The following is a 27,029-nucleotide window of genomic DNA, read 5'->3' as shown; positions in this document are numbered from 1 at the left end:
CTTGTCATCAAGCACAGTCGCCTCCTTTTAAACACACACCTACCTCCGCGGCACCAAAGGGCTCACAGCAAGCTCCAAGTCAAAGTGAAGGCCACAGTGCAAAGAAAGGCTGCTGAAGCCCCTATTCCCCAACCTGCAGCCATCAGTTGGAACGAGACCGTGAAGGGAGTGGAATGCCTTACTAAAAACTTTGGTCAATATAGTATAACGAGCGGGAGCCCACAGAGGAGCCTTTGTTCTGTTGGACGTGAAGGAGACCCAGTCAGAGTACACGTTAATGAGCTCAGTACAGCTGGGGATATGAAGCAGGAGGGATATGAGACATGCAGAGACGATCTGGAAATTATTAAATTCACGTTTTCAGAAGAGACCTCCAGGGCCCACTAGCATTTCACTTTCCAGGTGGAGTAATGAAGGCCTAGAGACCTGAAGCATCTTGACCAAGTCACAAAGCAAGCTCTCGGCACAGGTGGCATCAGAACTCAGACTTCTCGGCTCCCACTCTCCCTGGAGCAATCACTCTCTGCTTTCTCAGTACGTGCCTGCCTCCTCCTCCTCCACCCAGGACGTGAGGGCTACGCAGGAGCAGCTGAGGTCCCATCGAAGGGGCCACCGCAGCCAGGCAGAGCGGCACGGGAGCTCAGCCTCGGCAGGGAGAAGGGGCACCCCGGGCGCCTGCTCTCACCACGGCCTCCTCAGAGCAGCACCTGTCCGCAATGGCTCAGCGCGCCGGCGGGCACGGGCTGCCACCCAGGCAGGAGAGCCTGAGGCCTGGAATATTTTGTCAGGGAACAAGGACGTCTCCCTTTGTCTCGACTGAGAAATGAAAGCCAAGCCTTTAGAATGAAAAGGGAAGAGGTCAACTTTGGCTAGAACCCCTTCCAGAAGGAGCAGACAGTTAACAAACGTCTGCAACGAGACTGCTGGAGTCTGTTGTCAACAGATTACAGAATCCAGAAAGACGAAGAGGGCCGTCAGAAATCACGCCTCCGAAATGGACACAACAGTGGAAGTCGACTATGCTGCAACAGAAAAGAAGAAGAGAGAAAAAAGAGAGGAAGGAAGGAAGGAAGGAAGGAGGAAGAAGGGAGGGGAAGAGAGGGAGGGGAGGAGAGGGGAGGAGGAAGGAAGGGGAAAATGGAGAGAAAGACAGGAAGGAAGGAAGAAAGGAAGGAAGGGAGGGAAGGAGGGAGGGAGGGAGGAAGAGAAGGAGGGAGGGAGGAAGAAAAGGAGAGAGGGAGGAAGAAAGGGAGAGAGGGAGGGAGAGAGGGAAGGAAGGAAGGGAGAAATCATGCCTGGTCTCATAAAGTAGAAATGACTGTGGTCCTCTCTAGGGCCAGAATTTTGTATTTTTATTTCTTCTTAACCCTCTCAACATCTGTGACAGGCAAGTGACTCATCCAATTACTAACCGGAGAGCCAACACCTCCATTTCGCATCCCTAGTTCCATTTCCTAAGGTGTGAGGAAGTTTCCGGAGCTGCCTCCTACCAGTCCTGCTTCTCCCACAGAGGAGAGGGAATTTATAAAAGAAGCAGACAACTAATAAGGCCATTACGAGGCTGCACTGGCTAAGTGCACACCTGTTCCTACAGCTCTGTGTTGGGCATACCCGAATTTCCTCTCCAACAGCGACAGGGACCAGCGGAGTGGAAGCCCGTGAGGGTGCGGCGAGGGCAATCACCCCCACCCACAGCAGGAAGCGGTCTGCCAAGTGAAGGCTAGCACTGCGTCCAATTTAGACTTAAGGAAATCACAAAGAAAAACTCAAGACCAGGGTTTTTATTTTGTCTTTTTCAGTTCAAACCACAGAAAGCATTTGGAAGAATTAGAAACTACCTTCCATGGGGAATTCCACAGGAACGGGAAAATCTCAGGCAAAATTAGAACCAAAGACAACAGAAATAGCAGAGATCTCAGAGATCGTCAAATTCAGCCCTGCCACTCTGACACTGAGAAAAACAAGCCAGAGAGAGTTTCACAGCTGGATGGCGGTCATACTGGGCTGAGTACCCACAGCTGCTGACTCCAAGAATAATTTTCCAGCCCTCATTCCTTGCTAGCATTGACTTCAACACAGACTCCAAATTAAACCTACACGGGACCAAAACGAAAGGGGAAAATAAACTGTTCCCTGTGGCAGATGCTTGGAACATCAGCTTCTTTCTGAAAACGCCACAGTTCATGTTCTGCAGAAGATGGAAATCAACGAGGGTCCTGTTTTGTCAGTTGCGAAAGCACACTTCTCAGGAATGCGTTTTATGTCTGGTATTCTCCCTCCGCTCCCTTGCCCTGTTTCTCGTTTGGCCATATATGGACCTGAGCTCCAACGTCTGGGTCACAGAACTCAGGCCTCGGGTATGAGAGCAATCTGGTTCCTGAGCTGTTTGTCTTTACTGGAAATTTGACGAATCCATCTAGGAAACATTTACTAAAATGCAGAAGGCAGGGAAAATTGATTCACACCCTGAACTTGGCACAGAGACAAAGATTTTTCTTTTGCTCACCCAAAGGTATGCTAACCAGATTCTGTGGAGAAAGTGACAAGTTTAACAAATGTAAGAGGGTTTCTTGCTCAAATACTGTGTGTGTGTTGGTCTGTGTGTCTGAGCGAGCACGTGCTTACGTGTGTTGGGGGAGAGGCAGATCACTGTCCTAACACGAGAGTTAGAAAGACAAAATTGACGGTGAAAAAAGCAAGACACCACCAGCAACCCAATCAGAATATGTATTCGGCATTCATCTTTCCTGATATGACTTAGTTACCTCTTCATGTGGTGTCTGACTTTCAAACTTTTGCAAATTGCATTTCAGAAGCAGAAACTCTCTTTGAAAATGGGGATTACCTGCAAGTATCATTTCAATTTAAAACAAGCATTTACGAAGCATCTATGATTCCCAACAATATTTTTGAAAGGACTTATACAAAGAGAATTCAATAAGCACATTCCCCAGACATGTGAACTTAGAAGGACAGAATGATGGGAGCAGGAAAGAAGAGCTATTTTGAATGAGGGGGAAACCAAGGGCCCAGGAATAGAAATGACTTGCCCAATGGCGTACAGATCAGTAATTTCCATGTGGAGCCCATAAAATCTAAAATGAAAGTAGAAAAGACTTCATAAAGATGTCAGGAGCTCCAACAGCAGAGAAAGAAAATGGCCACCTGTTAACCCTTAACACCATGCAGCACTTACCAGGACGTGTGGTCACCCACAAACTGGCTTTGTCACTTTCAAGAGAGCACTTTTTGTCTCGCTAGTGAGGACCAAGGATGGGCAGAGATCACATCCTCTATTTGAAAGGCCTCTGGAGGCAAGCAGTCCTGTTTAGAATAGGAGGCTCACTGACTCTGTGAAGAGGAATATTCCGTGAGTTACTCGTCCTCTCAGTATCTCCAGTGATTCCTCTGCAAACTGGACATGATCATTTCTACCTGATACAGTAGCGAAAGAGATTAAATGAGCTTTCTACAAAGTGTCTGCCCAGCAGTGTTTGACACATAAATAAGCACTTAGCAAACAGTAGCTGTTAGTAGCATATGCATTCATAATTCCTGCTACAACGAGAAGGAATACTTTGGTGCAGTGGTACAAGTCAGGGAGCCTGAGGTTCACATCCCCGCAATTCTTCTCAACCGGACTGTGAACTGTGAGCCTAACTCGGATTCTACATGTATTACCTCGTTGAGTCTCCTTTGCATCTGCATTATTGAGAGGCTCAAGTGAGATCTTAGCTGGAAAAAAGCTCTTTAGAAATCGTCTTGCAACCTGAAGATGTAAAGTATAATCATACAGGTCAGAATCTTCTTTGGGGAAGAGCAGAGTGTCATAAAATGGTAGGTACTGTATTAGCATCCGTGGAGGAATGAGAGGCAGCCCATGCCATACTTTTCTCCCAAAAAAGAAAATTCAGCACTTTAAAAAAATTTAAAAAAATTAAAAAAAAAAAAAAAGGTTTCCTTACAAATGGCTTGAATGGCATGTTACTCCTCTCTTAATGTTCCTGAGACAGAGGCTGTGAGCCCAACAGTGGTGGCAAGAATTTACTGAGATGACTGCTCAGTACAATGAATAATAATGAGGTGCTGGCCACGGGCAGGCCCAGGTCCAGGCCCAGGTGCGGAGGCCCAGAGGCTGAGCAGCCCCCCGCGAACAGTCACGGGAAGTGCACAAGCCAAAAGCCCTTCATCACGCAGGATTTCACAGCCCGGGTAGGGAAACCGGCACGGCTCATGTCTCCCTCTGGACCCATCTTCCTCCTCTGCACGGGTGCCACTGTCTCAGCCTTGACAGACGTCCAGAGAGGCAGACGGCTTGAAGAGGCCAGCACCATGGTCACCAGGGCTGCCAGAAGTCTTAAAGTGCCGCCACTACAGTGGTTCTCAAAGTGGGTTCCACAGAGGCACAGAGTTCTGGAAGATAACTTGGCCCCGGATAGAAGCCTATTTAACCATTTAATGACACTGAATGACAGCATCACCATATAACTATACTTTGGTTATTTTATATACAGGTATCGTCTGCTCTTCAAAAGCTTTCTTTACACCACTTTGCTTTTATGAAAGACCTCCATTAGCACCTGTTTTCATCAACCACAAGAAAGCTGAAGAGGACTTTCGCTTTACTCCATTTCGGCTCATGAAATGTTTTCTAGGAACGCTCTGCTTTCGGACAGCAGGGGAAACCTATAGCGGGATTTCCCATGACATCCTATGAGGGGGTTAAAAAAGAATTCCACCAAGGGAAAGGTTCTGAAAACACCAAGGCCTGATGAGTCTCCTGTCCAAGCTCAGCCGGCCAGTTAACGTCTGGGCCACAGAGACGTTTCTTGGATGAAGGTCCGGGAGTGAGGGGCTAATGAGAAATAATCCGAGGGGATTAAAAGCGCTCCGGAGAGCGCGCACTGCGATGAGAGGTCAGCTCCACCGCCCCGCCGCTCTCCTCCCCTCCGCCACCCCTCAAAAAGGCTGGATATCTCTAGAAAGATTTCAGAGGCAAGAAGCGGAGGATCATGGGAGCCAGAAGGAATCGGTATCCCAGGTCTGGGGCTTTTCTCCACCACGTGCATCTCTGGGTCTTGGCACCCAGGGGAACCACCCTGGAAGAAAGCTCTTCCTGCTGGGCAGTGGGGCCCTGAAGGAGAAGGGCGAAGCTGGGAAAGGAGAGCACACGCTTTTCCCTGGCTCTTCAGATGGCGCTCTGGCAGCTCAGGGTCAAGTCCCTCTCGGGCGCCAGCGGACTTCAGCTTTGCATTCCTCCACCTTCCGCGGGCCAGACAGCACGAAGCGGATCCACGTCAGCCCTAGAGGAGTCTGGCGAACTCGCAGGGAGGACTCTCCAATCTGCTTAGTAACGGCAACAGAAAGTGCTAAATAAGTGAGTCAAGAAATATTTCTGGAAGAGAGCTATTCGACTGGAATGCTTGGAGAGCCACCCGCATTGCAATAACTCGATCTGTCCTCATCTTTTAGAACACCCATGAGCCTGGGTTTAAAAAAGGGACTTCACAGCTCCAGGAACAGCCAAATAAATAAATAAACACATAGAAAGCTCTCAGTGGCTGATAGAAGTTATTAGGGAGAAAGTTATGTTCTCAATAAGGATGCGATTTCCCTCTCTCTCTCTCATTTCAGATCTGCTCTCCAGCCACTTTTGGTAGTGAGCAGTCTGTCATGTTTCCAAGGGAAGCGACGCAGTCTCCTGAGCGGCCGCTCCATCTAAAAAACATATCATCTGTCTCTGCGGCAGAAAGCCCAGTTGGAAGAAGCAAGTTCTGTGCGTTCAACTAGAAAACACTTCTTGTTCTCGCTGTCAAAATAATTCTGTATTAAACTTCTGGGATATGTGACTAATGTGCTTGGAACCTTTTGGAGCGACTGGTTTATTTCTTTTAGGGAGGGGAGGGCTGCTGCTGCTGCTGGGGGTGGGGAGAGAGAAAGAGGAGGAGAAAAGGAGGAGGAAAAAGGGTGGGAAACTCTGCAGAACATGCCCCGGGTCTGCTCGGAGACCTCACATCCCTCACATCGGCTCCCGGGAGCCGGCCCCGCCACACTTCATTATCAGAAGCTGGACCAGGCCCCAGGCCAGGCTGGAAGAGGAAAGAAAAGACACAGAAAGACAGGGCGTGCACACGTCCCAGAGTTAAGGCTGCCTCACAGTTCCTGAAAAGACTCGGCACATTAAAAAGTAAAAGCAAAATAAAACACACACACGCACCAGAGCAATCCTATCACTGCTGTTTCTAAAACTCATAACCACTCCCCACAGCTTACAAGAAAAAAAGCCCCACACATATCGTATGGGGGCCGGGGCGGGGGGGCATGCATTTACCACGTCTGTGATTTGCCATAGACGCCTCGCCGCCACAGTCTGCCTCTCCCCGTTCATCTGTGTCCTCTCCTGCCTTGGTCTTGAAGCCGCATGTCTCTCTTCCTTGTTTATTAAAGTCCCAGCCATCTTTCAAGACCTTTCCGCACCACACCCCCCAGTGCAGCCTTCCCCAGCAGCAGCAAAGGGAAGCCCCAGGTGATCATCATTTGCGGACACACCAGTCTACCTACTCTCTGGCCCCTCTTGCATCCCAAGAAACCAGTCTCCCCGCAACACCCAAAGTATGCGTGTGCATACACACACACACACACACACACACACACACGCAGACACACACACACCTGAGCCCTTGCCTTCAGAAGTCCAATTTTCCTATCTCAGCGTGCCCCACAAATAGCTTGAGGCCTACATACACCAAGCACTCAGTCAATGCAGGCCCATCACTGAAACTTGGTGCCTTCCACACCAAAGCATCTTGAGCAGTAAATTTGAGAGACAAAAAAAAAAAAAAAAGTCAGCTGAAAATTCTTCAGAAAAAGGCCAGGAATTTGCTCATGCTAAACCTCTAGAGTCAGCACTTGAAAACTGCCCTGCTCCGCTCTCAGATCCTGTGGTGTGGTCAGAGTCTCCTCTCCGGTTTTGAGTCAGAAAGTGAATGAAAGTTTGGGAAACGAAATGAGGAGGGGTGGCAGGAGGGGAAGCTCCCAGTGGGAAACAGATCACGTAAACAAATCTAAAACACATCATTTTTATAACTGTGGATTGAAATTACGTGTTTGCCTTGTGTTTTGTTTTAATTTTCCTCCAGCTTCTCACTGATAATACTTACACTTTTAAAAAAAAAGGAATAAGGAAAGAAGAAAAGAAGAAAAGAATTTTTGTTTTGAAGTGAAGAATAGGGATGGCAGAGTGACCAGGACAATGAGAATGGAAGGGTGGTCTGTCTGCACTGCTGGGCAGCCCTCCCTCTAAACCTTCTCTCCAGGGAGCTATTTGGCAAAAGAGCTTCAGAAAACAGTTTTCACTTTTCTTCTCCAAACCCCACCTCCTCCCCCACCTCATTTGAAAAATCTGCTCCAACCTCCTAAAGAGGGAAAGGAAAAGTGAGACCCAAATCCCTTCACATTTTATACCACTTAAGGAAAACCGTTTTTTGGAGTAACTGCTTTGCAGTTCAGAGAATAATCTACTCTCTCATCCCGTTTCTCCCTACTTCTGCAGTTTTCCTTTCATTCCTGTCTTTTTGCCTTTCTTCAACTTGGAAGTGGTTCTTTGCCCTCAGAACTAGGCTCATTCTTCTTCCCATTCAAAATATCTCTTCTCTCTGTTCCTCTCTCTCTCCCTCTCTCTCTCTCTCTCTCTCACACACACACACGGAGTGTTGTTCCTATTTTCTTGCCTTTGTTAGAAGGTAATAAATACCCACAGAGAAACTCTTCATTCATTCATTTATTCAACTTTAATATAGCTTAATAGGTGCTTATTAAGTAGGGGAGATCAAACCAACCCATCTGAAACTGTAAAGCAACGTCGATGGTGATAGGTCACAGGGGTGGTAGATGTGATAAATCTCCCCCAGCTCCAGGAACCGTGGAAGCCTTTCTAAATAACGCACCTGGCACACAACAGAAGCTCTAAAAATATCTGTTAAAGGAATGAAGAATATGGGAATGAGTGAAGAAAGAAATGGATAAAGATGCACCTGAACCTGGCCTTAAAAGCATGATTAAGATTTAGACAAGTAGAAGTGAGAGAGCCAGCACGTGAAAGGTGAGGGTCACAGCTGCACAGAGGCAGGAAAATGAGGGAGCCGTCTCAGGATCGACCAGAAGTCTGGGGCAAAAGGGAAATGCTATCAGTGGAGGAGCTGGAAAGGTAACCTATTTAATAAACAAAGAAAGCACTTTCTATGAGATGGATTTGGACCTCGTCACCGGTAAACCTTTACAAATCCTAACTCATTAACTCCCCAGAACAATCTTATTCCCATTTTATACATGAGGAAGTGGAAACACAGGTTCAGTAACCTGCCCAGGTAAGAGTGCTAAGTGGTGGTAGAAGAGCCTGGCTGCCAAGTCGGGCTCTTAACTGCTACATTATTACATCTTCATATTATATCAATGTCAAGGAGAGATCACAGAGGGCCTTAAATGCCAGGCAGGAGTCCATGCTTTGTTCTATATGCAAAAGGAAAGAACTGAAGGTTTGGGGAGTTCGAATAATAGGGGCACATTTAGAGAAAATGAATAATTTGCATTCGTGTATACGACTTCTTGGAGCTCATGACTGAATTACAGACTAAGATGAATCCACCCCAACTTCACCCCCTGACCCACAGGCTCACACATCACTGTTTCATTGTTAGGTACACAGTTTAACAGGATACGCAGCAATTTTTTTCTGTGTACACTCAGATCCTGAAATTTGACTGAAAAAGCCCATGCGCATCTGGTTTCTGGGCCCAGGATTCGTGGAGGCTGCCATGGAAGAACAGCATGGCTGCAGTCAGCAGTGAGCGGCCTCTTGGTCCAGCCGGAATGCTGCGAGAGGCGGCATTGTACACGTACTGAATAGTCACAAAAATAGCTCTAAGAAAGGACGCAGGGGAAAAAAACTGCACTCTTTAGAACTGACGTGTTTTTCCTTTTCTCTCTTCACCACTGCTTCTATGACCTAGTAAGGAGGTATCACTGTCGAGCAGAAAGAGCACTGGACCGGAATTCAGCAGACCTGGGCTGAAGTGTCGATTGCCACTTTTTTTCACATGATTTTGGACAAGGCCTAGGCCTCAGTTTCTCTATCTGTAAAATGAGAGATGGGTTCTCAGCAAGAGTGGCCGTCCCCCTTTGTATGTACACATGTGTGTGCATGTGCATGCGTGTGCAAAGAGATGTCAAAAGAGATGAAAGTGCATTTTGGTTGAACTACAGTATTTTTTTTTAGTCTCAAATGCCTTAAAAATGTTATATAAAGTAGAGCTGAGAACTAGGTTATGGAGGGTGAGTTCAGGTAAAAAACCTGGGGTCACACAGCCAAACAGAGTTCCACAAATAAAATGTCAAAGTAGTTACCTGTCAAAGGTGGGACTACAAGTGGTTCTCATTTTCTTTTTCTACTTTCCTCTACATTCTAAATTCACAACATGAGCACATGTTACTTTTACCAAAAGAACCACTATATTTAATATTAATTTTATTCATTAATTTTAATAATATGCAAAACCATACGTGCAGGGAATATCAGGGGCGTCCAGCAGCTCACTGACAAAGGGGTGCAGTCTTTTCACTTTCGTAAATGAAGAACAGAACACAGACTGTCATCCCCGCCTCTGTGCCCCCTGCACACCCACCCACCCACCCACCGCAGCACGTGCGGCTTCTGGGTGCGCACACTTTGGCCAGGCTGAGCCCAGGAGGGCAGACACAGCATCTCCGGCTCTTAATCCCTGGGCTGGGTACAGTGCCAGCCCCATTCTAAATGCTTAGTCATGGGACATCACTCATATGTGGAATCTGATTTTTTAAAATGACACGAACTTATTTACAAAACAGCAACAGAGTTACAGATATCAAAAACAAACTTCTGGTTACCAAAGGGGAAACTTGAGGGGGGCGGGGGAAATAAATCAGGAGCTTGGGACCAGCAATACACACATTACTATGTATAAGATAGATGATCAACAAGGACATAGTGGATGGTACAAGGAACTCTACTCACTATTCTGTGATAACCTATAAGAGAAAAGAATCTGAAAAAGAATGAATATATGTATATGTATACCTGAATCACTTTGTTGTACACCTGAAACTAACACAACACTGTAAATCAACCATACTTCAATAATTTTTTTAATTTTTAATAAAAGGTAAAAAATAAATTTAGTCAATATGTCCTCAATTAACAAATGACCTTGCTTAGAACTACTACAGGAGTAAAACGGATCATATACAATTATATATCTAATTTTTTAATCAGAACTTTTTCTAATCATGAAGCCATAAAAAAGGGGGGGGGTGATTTTAAAAGACATGTAAACAACAGTCACCATAAATAAGCCAGGCTCTTCTTTCACAGAGGTTAAACATGAGCCTTCCTCACCAGTGAGCCTGCAGGGGATATTCTGTAACTAGGTCACCATATTTCACTCTATCACGGTAGACCTCTCCAAAAGCTCACCAAAGCTACCAACATCTCATGAGGTTAATTTTGGACAACTGCTGACTTGAACTAAAAGTAACACATTTAGTCAAAAAACATTCAGGGAATGCCTCCAATATTCTTGGCACAGCAGGAGACACCAAAATTAAGAGCCTGCCCCACCCTCCAGAAGCTTACCGAAGAGGAAGAATTATCCACACGCATAAATAAGAATAGCTCAAGGTACAATGTAATAAATTCTAAAAGTGTCCCCACTCAAAGCAGTGTGGGGTTCTAGGAAAGAAAAGGTTATTTCTAGATGCTGGGATGAAGGACAGAGATAATGTTCCCGGCAGGATGAGAAGGGAACAAAGGAAGGATCGGGCAGATCCTGGTCCAGGGTACGGTTCAGCTGGCTGGAGCCCAGGACAGTAAAGAGTGGCCTTAACTCTAGAATGAAAGACTGGCGTCAGGTGATGGAGAGAACTGTGACTGCCGGGCTGGGAGTTTGGGTGTACTTCCCCCAGAGCCAGATGGATGCCTCTGTTGGCATTAGTGATTTTGTCAATTGAAGCCATTCTTTTTGATGTGGTAGTAAACATCATCAGTAAACAAAAAGTAAAGAGGTTATAAACATCTATCCAATCTAGTGTAAATAAGCCACGATAGGTTCAGGAGTAAAACATTGTTGGAAGTAACTGTGAATACCCCACAACTAGAAAACACGCTCCTTCAAAGGCTGGAAATCTGGTGCGGGAGTCGGGGAGAGAATGAATTAGGAGGGAAGGTGGCAAAAGTCATGGCTCTTTGGGTCGCTCCCAATGATCCGATCCAAAGTGGCTCATTCCCGTCCTCTAAGGCCAATTTCAGCATCAATTTGTTCTTGTAACACCCTCTCCAAAGTCTAAACCAACTCAAAAAAGCATGAATGCTTTCAGTGAGTTAATTCAACCTCTCAATGGAATGACAGCATCATAAAATTGAGGGTTCACAGGGATCAAAAGGAAATATACCATGTCAACAAAAGATTGGGGCTTGCCTGGTGGCGCAGTGGTTAAGAATCCGCCTGCCAATGCAGGGGACACGGGTTCGATCCCTGGGCCAGGAAGACTCCACATGCTGCAGAGCAACTAAGCCCTCGAGCCACAACTACTGAGCCCACACACCGCAACTACTGAAGCCCATGCTAGCCCAGAGCCTGTGCTCCACAAGAGAAGCCACTGCAATGAGAAACCGGCACAGCACAAGGAAGAGCAGCCCCCACTCACCACAACTAGAGAAAGCCTGTGCACAGCAACAGAGACCCAATGCAGCCAAAAATAAAATAAATAAATAAATAATAAAAGAAACCTTAAAGGAAAAAAAAAAAAGCAGTTCTAATCATGAAAGATAAAAAAAAGAGTGAAGAAAGGGCTTTTCTGCTCCTAAAGCATTGACTTTGACTGGACATTAGAATCTTCTGCAGTACTTATTTTTTTAAAATGCTGATACCCAAGGCCCCACCCCAGTCCATTTAAATCAGAATGTCTAGAGGGTGTACCCAGGCATGGTTGTAATTAAAACCCCAGGTGATTTTTTTTAAATAAATTTATTTATCTATTTATTTATTTTTTGGCTGCGTTGGGTCTTCTTTGCTGCACACGGGCTTTTTCTAATTGCTGCGAGCAGGGGCTACTCTTCATTGTGGTGCGCAGGCTCCTCATTGTAGTGGCTTCTCTTGTTTTGGAGCACGGACTCTAGGCGCGTGGGCTTCAATAGTTGCAGCACATGGGCTCAATAGCTGTGGCTCATGGGCTCTAGAGCACAGGCTCAATAGTTGTGGAGCTCAGGCTTAGTTGTTCCGTGGCATGTGGAATCATCCCAGGGCAGGGCTCAAACCCGTGTCCCCTGCATTGGCAGGCAGATTCTTTACCACTACGCCACCTAGGAAGTCCGACCCTAGGTGATTTTTAACATAGGGCCAGAACTGAGAGTCATGGCTAGAAGTTAGGATGAAATGTTCAAAGGAAAGCAAGACAGAAGATAAATGAAAAGAACGGACTGGTTGTTCAGCTCAAGCAGCACAGTAATCCCAGTCAGGCACCAGCTCCTTGTCCAGGCCTCCTCCCTCTGGTTGGGAAGTCCAGGGTAAGCTCTTTGGGGAAGAGGTGTTAGCTTCCCCCGGGTCTGTAGGCAGATGCCTTGGGGGGGGGTCATCAGCATCCTGTAATTAACGAAGGTGTGTCGCCCACATCAGGACACAAGTCAAGGACACCTGGGTAGCAGGAGCCAGCACTGGCCCATGCAGAGTTCTCCCCATCACTGTAATAGGATGGGGGGAAGGAGGAGCCCGTGGATCTCAGCTTCCAGCCTTGGATGCTGGGGCAGTGTGGAAGTGGAGCTGGGGTACAGGCTGTGCAATTAGGTAAATGCTGACTGTGTCACTTTCTTCATGAACTTAAAAGCAAGTCCTTTCATCTGTCTGAGCCTACCTTTCCTCATTTACAAAGTGGGAATTAGAATATGATCCTTGCACGTCATTTTTCTCCTATGGTTAAGAATGATGTATGTTTGCAGCAACATGGATGGACCCAGAGATTATCATACTAAGTGAAATAAGCCAGACAGAGGAAAACAAATATCATATGATATCGCTTATATGTGTAATTGTAAAAAAAAAAAAAATGATACAAATGAACTTATATACAAAACAGAAATAGACCCACAGACATAGAAAACAAACTTATGATTACCAAAGGGGAAAGGGGCAGAGAGATAAGTTAGGAGTTTGGGATTAACATGTATATACTACTCTATATAAGATAAATAACCCACAAGGATCCACTGTAAACCACAGAGAACTATACTCAATATTGTGTAATAACCTATACAGGAAAAGAATCTGAAAAAGAATACACACACATGCACATATGTACAGCTGAACCACTCTGCTGTACACCTAACACTAACACAACATTGTAAATCAGCTCTATTTCAATAAAAAACAAAATAAAATAAAAATACAGAACAAAAGAGTGATGTGTGCGTAGTCTGGCACATACTAGATGCTCACTAAATGACAATGAATATGTCATTACCATCATTACTGAGCAAATAAACCGACCTGAAATTGCCTCCAAAATTGCATTCCGTGACCACACCGTGAACTGAAGACAAAAATAAGAAATATGTGTGGCAGATGACCAATTTCATCTCATAAACCAGGAAGAAGTAGTATTTACACTTCCAGTGTCAACTAAAAACCAGCCTCTTTAAACCTAGATGTAATTTATTGCCCTCAGTCACACCTGTCAGCAAATACAAATTGGCTTGGACTCCCACAGTCGTCAAGACTCGCCTTTCCTCTACTCAGCCCTTATCACACAACAGAAAGATAAAGCTGAAAGGTCTCTGGAGAAGACATGACCATCAGCCTCACTGTGCAAGCAAGAGAGGAAACCAAGGCTGATGGGGACACGCAGCAGGTAAGAAGCACGTCTGTCCTCAAGAAGGTAGTCAAGTTTAATTACACTCAGAAGCCACTGATGTTCAGAATAGAACTGTAAACATATCTTAATTAATGAGTGTACTAACACTTCTTCTCATAAGACTGGCAGTATGGAAATCAAATGCCTTACTCTATGTGTGCCAGAAACAGCTCCAAAGCCAGGACTAACAGCCAGGTGTGAGGGATTCCAAGCACTGGGATGGAGATGGGGTCAAATGTTCAGGCTCCCCCAGCACCTGGTGTCCTCAGACCACTAATGCCCTTCACTTCTGTCAGCCACAGCTTCCCTCTCTTTAATAAGGGACTGACTTCCTTAAGGATCACCGGTAGAATTAGAAGATGGTGACCATGGAAACCATTTGTAAACAAATTAATGGTAAAGAAACCTGAGGAATTGGTTGCAGTCTAACCTGGAGACACCTACATGTCGTCTCCCAGTCCAAAAGCATAAAAATCCACTGATAGAAGATCTGTACCCATTACCCACTTGGGCCAAGTGCCAAATAGCTGAGTGTTAAAAAATCAATATTAAGCCAAAGCTGAGGCTGAAATCTATTACCATCATCATCTGGATTTCCCTGATATAAGAATACAAAATTTCTCTGTGTTGAAGATAATTTATCAATGATTTGTTGTACATGATTGTGGAGGTTTTCCTGATGATGATATATTGAGGGGACAAAGTTAGCAATCTACTTATAATTTATCTTTAAAAAAATTATGCAATTCTTAAATAGGACTTTTCTGGAAAGATTCATGGCCTTAAGTAAAATTAAATACTGAAACTTAAATACAGTTTCTAATAGTCACTTTTTAATTACGGAAGCATTCACCAACCAATCCTATATTGATTAGAATTATAATATAATTTAATCTCATAATAATGCCTCTATTATAATTTATATTTTTATAAACACTTACTAGGTAAGAATGAGTATGATGTTCTTCCCCAAGTTACCTAGCTAACGTACTCTCTGAGGTACTTGATGATGGGTGATGCCTTAGAGGGCCGGGACGGGGAGGATGGGGGGAGTCACAGGAGGGAGGGGATATGGGGATATGTGTATAAATACAGCTGATTCACTCTGGTGTATGTCATAAGCTGGTACGAGTGTAAAGCAATTATATTCCAATAAAGAGCTTAAAAAAAAAACTAAGATTTCACTAATCTAATACTAGCATTTAGTATCAATTTATTTCCCTAATTGTTTAACTATTTGAAAGTTCTTAATTTTTACCCATAAATTTAATAGCTTTCACAATCACCATTAAATATTGTTGCATTTTGCTCTTATATACTTTTATATTTCAATGGACTTGAATTTCAGGGCATAAAACACTTTTAGAAGACTTTTCACTACAAATTACATGTAAAAGATTCACCTGTATTTGAAAGTAACTTAATCTGGAAATAAATTTTCCAGATTTTAAATGGAAAGTAATATCTGGATATAAACAACAAATCTGAAATACATGTCTGTTCACATTACAAATGATTCTATGCTGATATGGCAGGACCTATGTGATATTAGCTCTCAATCACTTCCTGCACAAACTCAGAGATGCCCAAAATGTTAATGAAGCAGGCATCTGGCTATCTTACCCTTCCAAGGGCTGAAGCAGTGATGTAAGCCAAAGACCATGTTTTCATGAAATATTAAAGCAAAAACCAAAGTCAGTGCATCCTTAAAGGCAACTGAGTTGCCTCATTCTAAAATGACACTTCTAGATTTTTAGTGTCTTAGCATGGAAACACAGCATGGGGCAAACACTAGAATTTCCAACACAGATGTATCAAAAGCCTGCCATGAATCAGATACCTTATTAAGTAAGATACCTAGAAGAACTCATAATTCAGCATAGGAGACAAATACGTACACAACAACCATCACCGTGTTCATAGAGGTCTGGCACAGAGTGTGTGGGGTGGGGAGCGGAGTGTCAAGAGCATCTTCACAGAATAGACTTTCCAGCCCCAAATGAAGGCTGCATGCCCCAAATCTAGGAGCAAGCTCTGAGAAACGGTGATGTTCTAGAATGGCTGGGTGGACCGGAACACTGACAGATTTCATGGCTTTTCAGACCTGGTTTTGAGTCTCAGTTCTGTGACTACTACCTCTGTGACCTGGGAGAGTAACATAAAATAGCTGAGCCTCAGTGTCCTCATCTGTAAAATGGGGTAGCATCTCTATTTTGAGTGGGTGTTGGAAAGATTCTATGAGGTGTCTAGTGGAAGCATCTAGCACAGTCCCTGGCTGTGGATACGGCATTCTATATCCTTTTTGCTCCTTTCTCAGTATCAATTCACACGCCCAGTACATGAGTGCAGCCAAAAGGTTCTTAACCTTGTTGCTGCAACAACCAGGATATTTCCACAACTCCATCGAGGCAAAAGGTACTTTCCCAAGAAGCCGCAATAGGAATAACACTTCAGTAAGTCACTCAAACATTTTATAACCTCCCCGGCATGGGGTGGGAGTGAGACGGCATGTGAGGGTTCATCTGTGTTTATCCAGCACTACACAGAGGAGACAGACACTGTGGCTGGTGAGTATGGCTGAGAATGAGAAAGCCTCCAGGGATCTAAATATTTAGGCATCAATTTCTGTTAGATGTCCTGTTGGGAGAGTACACTCCAGCAAGGCGACGATCCTTCGATAACGGTTGCCCTGGGCAATTTTTGATCATTCAGCTACACGTGCCACATCTTCCACCGAAGGAGAGGCAGTAAAGGAATTCTACCCATTGTGTATGGTGGGCATCAGCTTGTTGGGGCCCCAGAGAGGAAGGTGCCCGTGGAGTAAAGAATATTCTCCTTTAGATCCTCCAAACGCTTTGCTCCGATTCTTCCTTCACCATGCAACGCCTCTGACAACCAATCCCATTCCCACAGCATCCAAGGCAGAGCACAGACACTGGCAAGCCAATTAATGAAAAGCTCTTGCTCCCAGACACGTATGAAAGTGGCACTGAGTTGATCCGGGGCTGCCTCATGCATCTGACTAATGCAATTTCCTCCCCATCCCACTACTGAAACCCTGTTTCGCTATTAAAAAAAAAAAAAAAGGTGGGGGGGGGAGGTTCCAGGCCTAAAATGATGAGGACCAGATGTATACTGTGCTGACCACACAATAAACTGAGGCCCTGTCTCATAACTGGCAGACACTTTCAAATCACCAGAGGTAACTAGCACCTACTGAACTGGTTCAAGCTTACTGAACTTGTCCTGCCCTTATAAGGGCAGCTTCATCTGTTTTGGCTCTCATCTTCTTCTGTAGTTTTGGAATACATCATATGTAGAGTTTAACTTCTCAAGAATAGGTGGGCAGATCCAATTCTGGTTTAATGTCTAGTCACTAAAATTAATCATGCATTTACTGAGCAAAAACCATGTGCACAGATGGTCCTAAGCTAGCCCCTGGAAGTACAAAGGTGAACCAAGATACAACCACTGACTCGTGCAGCACAATGATTTGCCTTGTAGGCTCTAGGTAAAGGTTAGCTGTTGAGTGCTGCAATACAAAAATACTATAAATATTAATTTTAATGTTAAAAACACAAGACAGATTTAACAGTGGAGGACTGGTTTAAAAAACAAGCCACAGAACAGCAGTCTGCAGTGTGTACACACACACACACACACACACAGGATAAAGCATTATTCACTATAACGTATTTTGCGGTAATAGGATGACAGGCAGTTCAGATTTTGTTCCTTATATATACTTTTCTGTTTTCCAAATTTTCTACAATGAAAATTAATTACTGTACTTGTATATGCACAAAGAGCACTGATATAATGATGAAAACAAAGAAAGCCCACCAATAGCTCAGAGTTCTGAGTTCCCAAAGAGCTCCTGTGTTAAACCTAGATATCCGACACCTTAGCCCCTCGCCCAGAAGATGTGTGTGGACGTGTGTATGCACATGCGCACTCACGCACCTAAGTACACATTTATGGCCGATACCAACTAACCTAAAATATGGGATCCTTTGTAAGATCCTGGTTGGGATGGAAGGGTGCAGGGAAGATTGGACAAGCTCCAGGAGATAGGTGGTCACCCTTCAGAGCAGTTGAAACTGGAGTACATCAGAGTGGTCGCTGATCAGAAAAGCTATTCAAAGTTATAAGATGCATGAGACACAGAAAACCAACAACTGTTTCCAGGATGAGTTCTAAACTGAAAATGCAGAAGGGCAGAGCTCCCGAGGGCAGGCGCTGCCTTATAAACTAGCTGCTTCTCCCAGGGCATTTCTATGTGCCTATTTCAGGGTGACAAGCAGTAATGATTAAATCATTTATGTAATAAAGATTCAGAATTAAGCTTTACGCCTCTACAGAGGCCAGGAAGTTATACACAGAACTCTTTGCAAATATGTTATCTGATTGTTAGGACTAAAGAGAAAGAAACTGCTGTTTAAAACATACACATTTGGAAGGGGAACAAAACCAGCAACACTGCAGCAAAGTCAATGAGAGCTGACAACTTCAAGCTCAGAAACACTTAATGAGCACCTACTATACTCCAGGCACTGTGGGTGTTTGTAGCACAATAATAAATAAACGCCTTAACACAGCTTAACTTCAGAAGAGTTTAGGAGGAGACAATAAAACCAAAAAGGGCAGGACTTCCCTGGTGGCACAGTGAATAAGACTCCACACTCCCAATGCAGGGGGCCTGGGTTCGATCTCTGGCCGAGGGGACTAGATCCCACATGCATGCCGCAACTAAGAGTTCACATGCCACAGCTAAGGAGCTTGCAAGCCACAACTAAGGATCTGCCTGCCACAACTAAGACCCGGGGCAGCCAAATAAACTGATTAAAGAAAATAAATATATATATATATACATATAAAGGGGGGGTGCAGAATGCTGGTACTATATGATACAATACTGCAGCCCTAATACACTTGACCGTGCAAATCCAAGTACCAAAGTTGTTCATAGGTATAAAATGGGTTGGGAGAAGGGGGGCAGTTATTTGTTCCTGATTAAAGAAATTTGACAAATTCATACTAAGAGCTCTGAGAAGTCCTACAGCAAAGAAATTTGCATAAGCTGGCATTTCTCACACATGTTTGACCACAAAAATTCCCCTTTTCATGGAATACCTATCCACAGATCAAAGAAGGCTAACATTCAGCAGAACTCAGTCTGCAAAATGCACAGCAATGGCCGTGCCATCAATATGAAGTTATCATCAGGTGAGCCCTTTTAAAAAGACAGGAGAGTTTATTATGCATTCTATAAAAATTAACACACTTTTAAATTTTCATACTCTTGAATGAATGAAACTTATTTATTTGGAATTCTTCATTCCCCATAATCTAGGAAAAAGAGATTTTGCTATATTTCCCAACTTGCTGGAAATTTATGGAGCTGTAAAACCAGCCTCCCCCAAAACCCCAAAACCTCTGGGATCCCTTCTCACCCCATGTGGTTATGGGTTACAAGCAGAGGAGTCACTGAAACACAGGCAGTTGGCAGAAGAGGGCACAGTGGGTAATCAGTGTGTGACCAGGTGCGACAGACAACAGACACGGAGTCACAGGTGCTCACCAAAAAGTATGTGGCCAAGTTCTCATAATCTATTTCAGGGAGAAGGAGTGGTTACAGATCACTGAGAAGGAGAGCACAGATAATAACTAAACCCCTCCTTTGTTTTAAACATCTTTCCTTTTAAATATGTTAGTCAATTTACTGACAGGAGAAATGGATGAGAGAGGTTGACTCATAAAAGATCAAGCGTTCTGGGTTGAGAGTGAGGAGATTTAGGTTCTAATCTGGTCTCAGTCTTTAGCCAGAACCTCTAAATTTTCCTCTCATCATCCTATTCCATTGTTCCCCATCATTCACTCTCTATCACATCAAGTCATGGTATAGGTTACAAAGTAACCACCAATCTCAAATCACAAAGAATGGTTTAACTAAATGGTGTTGGGGCCCTAGACAGCCATTTGGATAAAGATAAAATTAGAGCCATTCGTCACATTATATATAAGAATAAACTGCAAATGAATCAGAGATCTAAACATGAAAAGTGAAACTACACAGGTACTGGAAGTAACACGAGTGAACATGGGGTCAGGAAACAGTTTCGAACTATGATCAAAGAACAGAAGCAATAAAAAAAAAGACTGTTAAATTTGTCTGTACCAATATAAACGCTGTCTTTTTCCATGACAAAAAAAGATAACCACTGTAAACAAAGTCAAAAACAAAACAAAAAAAGACAAATTGGGATAAGGTGTTTATAATATACTTCATAAATTAAGGGCTAATTTGCAGAGATTTTTTTGAGGAAGAAATGACCAAAATCCAAATGAAAAAAAACATGGGCAAAAGATATGAACAGACAATTCACACAGATGGAATTTATAAAATTAACAAATATGGTCTTTAAACACAGGAAAAGATGTTCAACTTCATTCATAATAGGATATATGCAAATTTAAGCTACACTGAGGTATCATTTCTCACCCATCACATTGGCAGCAATTCAAAAGCTTGACTCTGCACTCTGTGGTTGAGGATGCTGGTGGGGCCCCCCCTGGAGAGGAAGATGGCACCACCTACCTAACAAAACACTCGCCCTCGGCCCGGCATTCCCATTTCTAAGAATATAGCCTGAAGATACACCTCCAACATTATGAAAATAAAAATGCATAATATTATTCATGGTAGGAAGATACTCAACTGTCCAGGCATAGGAGACAGTTGTATAAAAGAAAGACAAACAGACAGAGAGAAAGAAAGAAGGAAGGAAGGAAAGGCAGAAAGTAAGGCAAAAAGATGGAAAAAAAGAAGGAAAGAGAGAAAGGAGGGGAGAGTGAGAGAAAGAGAAAGACAGAAGGACAGACAGAAGCAAAGAAGGAAGGAAGTTCTAAAGAAAGAAGCAGGGAGGAAGAGAAAGAAAGAAAGAAGAAAAGAATTTTTGAAAAGCAAAGTACAAAGGAGCATATATGTTACCTCTGATGTAAGAAAGAAATGGAAATATGAGAGCCACAGGAAGGATAACCAGGGAAATGATGCGGCTGATTACCTACAAGCGGTGCAGGGAGTAATAGGGTAGCTAGCGTACAGGAGGGAGTAGCACTTCTCTGCGTATACTTCTTCGATTACTTTTGACATTCGAAGCATGTTAATATTTTACATATTCAAAAAATAAAGTTACATCAACAGGACAAGGGTGGGAAGGAGGGAAACCAAAACCCAAAGCCAGCTGGAACAACAGAACCCAAACAAATTTCACATATACAACATGACGACACTGAGGGGTTGGGGGAAGGATGGCAAAGAAAAAAGAACCAATCCAGATAATTCCTCAGCACGGTATCTGACAACATGCCCTCAGTCCTGGAGGGGTTAAAGCTGGGGGAGAAGCTCACAGGCAAAGCCTGAACTCTTTTTAGCAGGTTTGTTTTGTGTCACGTATGATAATAAAATCATCATTTTTATTTGCATATACAGATACACATCCACACAGCACAGGTACGTACACAGGTAGGTGCTTTACATACACACGCATACGCCTGGGTACGCTTACGTGTACCATTCCCCAGCTCTGGCCATTGAAGGGGCCTAGGACCAAAGGCACCACAGTACTCATGAGCACACGTAGCACTCAAATGTTGGTCCCTAACCCCGTTCTCTACTGAAAGGAAACAAGACACAGCGAAGAAAGGGTTAATTGCAGAGCTCAGGCAGACAAGATACAAGATCGAACTAAAATACCTTTAATCCATGCAGGTAACTAAGTGCTAACAACAACAAAAATGGGGACATATCACATGGACACAGGAGCCAGCGTAAAGGGGCTCCCCCTGGGACAGTCTGGGACACGGTAAGCATCACAATAATTACATAGCACTAATGAACGACACAAGATTGAAACAGAAATCTGGAATCCATACCTACATTTGAAACAGAGAGAAGGGGAAGGGAAGGAGTAGACTGCAGAATGTTGCATAATAAACATTAAGAAAGCACTAAAGATGGAAAACCATCCTTTTGCAAACATCACAGTCAAGACTGGTTTCGGCAAGAATTGCGAGGAAATTTTTGATGAGGAGCAAGCATACAGTATCTCCTCATGGATGGCTTAATAACTGCAAGGGGAGCTTCCCTCGTGGCGCAGTGGTTAAGAATCCACCTGCCAGTGCAGGGGACACGGGTTTGATCCCTGGTCCGGGAAGATCCCACATGCCTCGGAGCAACGAAGCCTGTGTGCCACAACTACTGAGCCCTCATGCCACAGCCACCGAAGCCCACACGCCTCGATCCCATGCTCCACAACAAGAGAAGCCACCGCAACAAGAAGCCTGTGCACCACAATGAAGAGTAGCCCCCCATCTCTGCAACTAGAGAAAGCCCATGCACAGCAACAAAGACCCAACACGGCCAATAAATAAATTATGAAAATAAATAAAAATTAAAAAAAACAAAAAATAATAATTGCAAGGGGAAAGTAGTAACTATCTAGTGGAGAAACTGAACAACACCTTGACCAGGCACTCAAAAGCACCATCATGGGCCTCCAGACAGAATTCCTGAGGAGGACACAGCATCACCTACACAGTATCCCAGGGGAAAATGTATAATTGAATCTTAACACAAAGAAACAGTGGACAAACCCAACATGAGGAATATTATATTTCTCAAAAGGAGGGTACTGTATTTTTCAAAAATGTCAGCATCATAAAAGAAGAAGAAAGGTTGTGGAAATGTTCCAGATTAAAAGAGACTAAGGAAACATGACAACCAACTGCAATACCGGATTTTAGGCTGGATTCTCTACTAGAGGGAAAACATGCTGTCGAGTATATAACGGGGCAAATTGACAAAACAGGAGTACAAAACAGTAGATTAAAGTATTTAATCAGCGTTACGTGTATTGAAGTTGATAACTATAATGTGAATATGAAGAGAGGATCCTTATTACGAGGAAATACACGTGGCACTTGGGCACGGGGGCCATAATGTATCACGACATATGCAACTTCCCCTCAAACGCTGTAGAAAAAATACTATAGAAAAAAAAGCATATATATACACACACACACATAAGAAGACAGAAAGAGGGGAGAACTGCAAGTGGGATAAAATGTTAATAATCAATGAATCTGATAAAAGCATGGGGGTGTTCTACCATATGACCCCGTCATTCCACTTCTGGGTATATATCTGAAGAAAACAAAAACACTAAATCAAAAAGATACACGCACCCCAATGTTCACAGCAGCATTATTGACAACTGGTAAGATACGGAAGCAACCTAAGTGTCCATCAAAAGATGAATGGATACGGGGATATGTGTATAAAAACAGATGATGGAACTTGGTGTACCCCCCAAAAAGTAATAAATTAATTAATTAAATTTAAAAAAAAAGATGAATGGATAAAGATGTGGTGTGTATATATATATATACACACACACAATGGAATATGGTTCAGCCATAGAAAAGAACGAACCTTTGCCATTTGCAACAACATGGATGGACCTGGAGAATATTATGCTTAGTGAAATGAATCAGATAGAAAGAAATACCGGATGATATCACTTATATGTGGACTCTAAAAAATGCAACAAGCTAGTGAATATAACAAAACAGAAACAGACTCACAGATATAAAGAACAAACTAGTGGTTACCAGTGGAGAGTGGGAAGTGGGGCGGGCCAAGACACAGGTAGGGGATTAAGAGGTACAAACTACTATGTATAAAATTAAAAAGCTACACAAATATATCATACAGCACAGGGAATATAGCCAATATTTTATTTTTTTTATTTTTAATCTTTATTGGAGTATAGTTGCTCCACAGTGTTGTGTCAGTTTCCACAGTACTACGAAGCGAAAGAACCACGTGTATACATATAGCCCTAAATCACCTCCCTCCCAAGCCTTCCCCTCTACCTCCCCATCCCACCCCTCCAAGTCCTCACAAAGCATCAAGCTGGTCTCCCTGTGCTCTGTAGTAGCTTCCCACTAGCCATCTATTTTACATTTGGTAGTGTGTATATGTCAATGCTACTCTCCCACTACGTCCCAGCCTCCCCTCCCCTCAGTGTCCTCAAGTCCGTTCTCTATGGCTGCATCTCTATTCCTACCCTGCCCCTAGGTTCATCAGTACCATTTTTCTAGATTCCGTAAATATGTGGTAGCATATGGTATCTGTTTTTCTCTTTCTGGCTTACTTCACTCTGTATGACAGATTCTAGGTCCATCCACCTCAGTATGAATAGCTCAATTTCATCCCTTTTTATGGCTGAGTAATATTCCATGGTATTATATGCGCCACATCTTCTTTATCCATTCATCTGTCGATGGACATTTAGGTTGCTTCCATGTCCTGGCTATCGTAAATAATGCAGCAATGAACACTGTGCTACATGTATGTTTTTGAATTATGGTTTTCTCCAGGTATATGCCCAGGAGTGGGATTGCTAGGTCATATGGTAGTCCTATTTTTAGTTTTTTAAGGAGCCTCCAAACTGTTTTCCATAGTTAGCCAATATTTTAAAATAACTATAAATGGAGTATAACCTTTAACAATTGTGGATCACCATGTTGTACACCTGTAACTTAAATAATATTGTACATCAACTAGACCTCAATAAAAAATAATTTAAAAAACCTTAAAAGCATATGGGTATTGTTTGGACTATTCTTTTCACGTTTGAAATCACTTACAATAAAAAAGTTAAATAAAAATAATAACTACTGAGAAAGAGAAGGGGAAAAAATGTAGATTTAAGAAGTAGCTCTATTTTCTAACAGGATTTGAAAGTAATAAATAAATTAAGCCCAACGTACTTCATATCATATAATATTTATGTGTCCACATGTTTCATAGCTACACAAAGAATTTTGCCTATTTTAATTTCTTACCATGGAAAAGTATCCTATAATTTCTTCTTCTAAAACTCCTGGGGTAAACAATACCTAACATGCCCAAGGCCATGGTGTATATGTAACCAGGGCTACAATTACAAGATTTGTAGGTCAATTCAAGCCTCTGAAATTCCAGTTCCCCACATTTGCAATCCGAGCACTATTTCCCTTCTAGAAAGAGCACGTTTAGAGGAGGAAGATGAGCTATATCTAACAAGGTAATAGCTAGCCTCAATTTTTTAAAATCAGCAGTGGCCTTTGAGGTTAAGTATCACCAAATGCACGGGGTGGGGGGGTGGGGGGAAGGCCTGTGCAAGGAGCACTCTTTTTGTCAAAGTATAGATTAGGTCACATGTGCTCCCTTACACGACACACTTGAACTTCCCAGCAGGAGGAAAAACTAGTGAGCCAGGCCTTGAAGTTTCCTTCCTGGATACGTTTGGAGAGGGAAAAAAAAAAGATATGAAGGTTAGACATTATGAGGTCAACAACCATCCACCAAATAGAACTTGATGTTTAAATAGAAACAGGTAAAATATCTGGGAAGGCAGCAGAACTCTCAGCCCTCTAATTCCAAAACAGGCTCTGCTGACTGGAAATATATATATATATATATATATATAAAATGTATATAAAACATATATATTATATATATAATTAAAAATTATACTGCAGTTGAATACTAGGTATTGCTCCTTTCCAAAAAGCACTAAAATATAAAGGTCAGTTAGCATAAATGGTATTTTACTGCACATACTTTTAAAAGACCTTGAATAATTAAAGCAATGAAATATACTCCTTGCCATCAGGTTAAATGTTCTTAGAAGCATAAAAGAAGGTACGCACCCGTATAAAAAATGTTAACCCCATATCTCCCCCTTTATATTTATTTCAAGGCCTCGCAGAACTTATAAGCCTTTACAGTAGAGTTTCCAGTGCGTTCGTGTTGTTTGGGTGCAATTCTAGGTCATCCAGCAGTTTCACTTGGGTGTCAGGGGTGTGACAGCCCAGAAGTGGGCACATGGAGAGAGATATTTACCAAGATACCACTAAAGACACAGGTTAAAGATCAAGACTAGATCAATGGGTCCCCCAGAAGCTCTAAAACAAGACCCAAGCTCAGACGCTCTAATTCAGGTGAGCAGCTTAGGGACAGGGCATTTGTTTCTTAATTCCTCCAGAGATGTTAATAGGTGGCCAGGCTTGCAAACCACTGGACTGGAAGACTGTAAACTCCTCTGCAGCTCCTAAGCTCTAGGAAAAGCTTCAAGCATCTGCTGCTTTACAGTACCCTTAGACTGACACTCACAGCATCCTATTATTTCTCTCCCTGGTTCAGTTTCCACAAAAAGTAAAATGGCAGAAATGACAAACCAATTTCACCAGGCTAGAGGAAAAAAAGGTGACAGATTTTAAGGTACTTTGCATATGTGAGTATCAGTTTTTATCAACTTCCTCACATAATATATAAAAGCGCTCCTTACCTTTTCAAAGGTACTGCTCTCCTGCCAAATAGTCTAGAAGCAGTCTAAGGCTCTAAAAATAGCCTCAACCTTTTTTTCCCCATCCAAGTACCTGACACCTAGGACCTTGGGTGTGGTACTTGCTCACAGAATGATAGAGTCCAGGGTAGGAAGAGCTCCCCAGAAGTCATTTGGACAGCCCTCTGCTTTTATGCAGAAAAGAGGTCATCACCCCATTTCACACATGGGTCAAGTGAGGCTCAGAAAGTTCACGTGATTTCATCTTAGTCACACTCAGGTCCCCGCACTCCACACCGATGTGCCTCTCTGATTTCCGAAGGCCTTTAAGAGGTTTTCCTGTCAGGCCTTTACGAACAGGATGGCTATAGTTCCTGCTCCAGTTCACCCGAGTGATGAGACAGCCAGAGGCCCCTCGCTAGGCCTTGGTTCACTAACCTCTAGCGAAGGAGGCTGAGATCCCAAAACCTCTCATCTGAGGACATAAAATGAAAGAAAAGCCTTAGATGTCAACAAAGTGTTGTCACTTTGAGCAAGATATTTAATGCAAGAGGGAAAGACTACCCTATCATTACATTTTCAAACACGCGCTTGGGCTATGAGAAAGGGCAGAAGATGTTAATTACAAACAAATTAGTGCAATGGAGTGCAGGGTGTCTGCTTCCTAGAAGCGTCTGAAACTTTCTGAGGCTGATGATT

General features: G+C 43.3%; 1 protein-coding gene across 7 annotated transcripts in view; it reads right to left on the bottom strand.

Moving 5' to 3' along the window:
- LPP (LIM domain containing preferred translocation partner in lipoma) overlaps positions 1-27,029 on the bottom strand; it is a 687,064-nt gene that overhangs the window by 569,498 nt on the left and 90,537 nt on the right. Inside the window, exon 1 of one of the 7 annotated variants that reach the window (XM_057738619.1) lies at positions 6,332-6,469. The exons of the other annotated variants lie outside the window; for them this stretch is intronic. The gene's annotated coding sequence lies outside the window, so the exon portion shown is untranslated. Of the gene's footprint in view, positions 1-6,331; positions 6,470-27,029 lie in introns of those variants that run through there. 7 annotated transcript variants of the gene reach the window in all.

The sequence above is a fragment of the Hippopotamus amphibius genome, chromosome 6 (genome assembly GCF_030028045.1).
Source record: "Hippopotamus amphibius kiboko isolate mHipAmp2 chromosome 6, mHipAmp2.hap2, whole genome shotgun sequence".
NCBI classification, from domain to species: domain Eukaryota; kingdom Metazoa; phylum Chordata; class Mammalia; order Artiodactyla; family Hippopotamidae; genus Hippopotamus; species Hippopotamus amphibius.
Note: the sequence above shows the minus strand (reverse complement) of the source record. Positions and strands in the feature narration are given on the sequence as shown.